We start from the raw sequence: 2491 nt of genomic DNA on the forward strand, positions 1-2491 counted from the left end.
CCCCCCCCGCTACTACTGTCCCCTGCTGCTATCACCCTTGCTGTTGTCCCTCCCATGGCTGCTCCCCCCTTTCTGTCTGCCCCTCGCTGCTGGTTCTTCCAACCCCTCTACTGGTCTCCCCCTCCCAGTGTTGTCTCCCCTCTCCCTTGCAATCTTGGATGCTGATGATGTTCTTGAGCTTTGACTGCCCTTTTTAGCCCTTTGGTCAAGTGCTGAAGGTCCTGGCCAGTATTACATTTAGTGGATGTTTTCTTTGTCAGTATTCAAGATTTTTTTAATATTTGCTTCCTTTTTTTCTCCCTCTTTTCCCTTTCAGATATTCAGAATTGTAGTTGATACAAAAGTTTGTACTTAGCCTTTTAACACCATCTTGATCACTCTTCACTTTTTTTTTTAATGGTCATGCTTACTTCTACAAAGACCTGCCAGATGTGTAAGCGTGGTTTTGAAGAGACTGTGGCACTAGGGACATTATAGCCAATAGCAGATGGATTTTATCTAAAAGCAGATAGTACCAGAGAAATGTCTGTCTGTGTTTCATTGACTATGCAAAGGCATTTGACTATATGGACCTTGAGAAATTATGGCTACCCTTGTGAGGATTGGGAATCCCAGAACACTTGATTGTGCCTACTCAAAACCTATCCTTGGACCAGGAAGCAGTCCTTGGAACAGAACAAAGAAATGCTGCATGATCTCAAATCAGGAAAGGAGTGTTTCAGGGGTGTATCCTATCTCTGTACCCTGTCAGTCTGTATGCAGATCATTTGGGAGGCTGAACTTTAGGAGGTGAAATGTGGCATTAGGATTGGAGAAAGACTCATTAACAGCCTGTGCTATGCAGCTGCTACAAACTTGCTTGCTCAAACTGAGGAGGACATGAAGTATTTGCTGCAGAAGGTCAGACTATAATCTTTAATATGGATTGAAGCTCAGTATCAAGAAAATGAAGATTCTCACCTCTGGGCCAAATGGCAGCATCATGATAGATGGAAATGAAATTGAGATTGTTAACAATTTTAGCTTGCTTGACTCCATAATCAACACTCTTGGTACCAGTAGCCAGGAAATCAAAAGACGAATTGCATTGGGAAAGTCTGCTGTTAGGGACCCCTCCAGAGTTTAAGGAGTAATGATGTCAGTCTAGAGACTTAAGGTGTGCCCAATCCAAGTCATGGTCTTCACAGTTACTTGCTAAGCATCGATGAGCTAGATAATGACTAAGGATGATAGAAGATGCTTTTGAGTTGTATTTCTGGAGAAGAGTATTAAACATACCATGAACTGCCAAGAGAACGAACAGGTCTATACTGGAGAGGGTGAATGTTGGCTGCCCCTTGGGGGCAAGGATTTTGAAACTCTATCTCATATACTTTGGGCATGTGTCCAGGGGGCACCAGTCCTTGGAGGAGGACATCATGCTTGGAAAAGTGAAGGGACAGTCCAGGAGAGGAAGACTCCAGATGAGATGTAGTGACACAGCAACTAGGATAATGGGGGTAAGTGTGTTGGAGACTGGCTCAGGACAGAGCAGAGCTCAGAGCTACTGTATTAGAGGGTCACTATGACTCACAAGTGACTGGACAGCACATAACAATTTTATATCAATTGTGCTATTTCTTTGTTAACCTCAGTTATTCTTACAGATTGTCCTTTTTCTTGAGAAGAAAAAAAAAATTTTGTAACTTTTTTGTGAAATATTCTCAGTTCAGTAGGCCAACAAAAGAAAACATTTATGTGCTCGTTCGGCAGCACATATACTAAAAAGAAAACATTTATTTAAGGTACTTTAAATAGTACTTCTTTTAAAAACGTGTGCTGGGGAGCTCTGGTGGCCTAGTGGCAAGAAGCTGCACTGCAATCCCAGGGGTACACGGTTCAAATCCACCAGATGCTCTGCCAGAGTAGGAGAAGCAATATCCTCCTGTACCAGTCAGCTATGATTTGACGATACACACACACACACACAAATAAAAATATAACAAACAAACAAACAAAAATGTGTGCTGACTGCTTAGCAAAACAAAATCCAACCTTATGAGGATTACAAGAAGCAGGCTGGGGATGCTTTACCCACATCTCTACTCTCATCCTTAACCTGTTCAGTTTTCCTATCCCATTTCTTTTTAGTTTTTACAGTGACATTTTAGGAATGATTCAGTGAGTTAATGAATTAAACTTAATGAATTTAATTAAACTTCAATAATTTAATGAATCGATTTGTCATTTATTTAGAATTACAGTCTCAGCGTGAACTCCAAAATGAAGGAGTAAATGAAACATTACTCATTTAATACACAAATACCACAAAAAACCTGAAATATATTCATGTAAACTTATATGGAAGCAGTTTTTGGAAACATTTTTAATGGAGGTAACTCCACAATAAGGGATTTATCTTTCACTGCATCACAAATTGCTGTCTGTCAGATACTCCTCTAAATCTGAACATTCAGATTAAGACAGACTAGGAAGAAGGATTGGCCACCCA

Source organism: Elephantulus edwardii, unplaced genomic scaffold (assembly GCF_000299155.1).
Source record: "Elephantulus edwardii isolate Elephantulus edwardi_28Jun2011 unplaced genomic scaffold, EleEdw1.0 scaffold00298, whole genome shotgun sequence".
Lineage (NCBI taxonomy): Eukaryota > Metazoa > Chordata > Mammalia > Macroscelidea > Macroscelididae > Elephantulus > Elephantulus edwardii.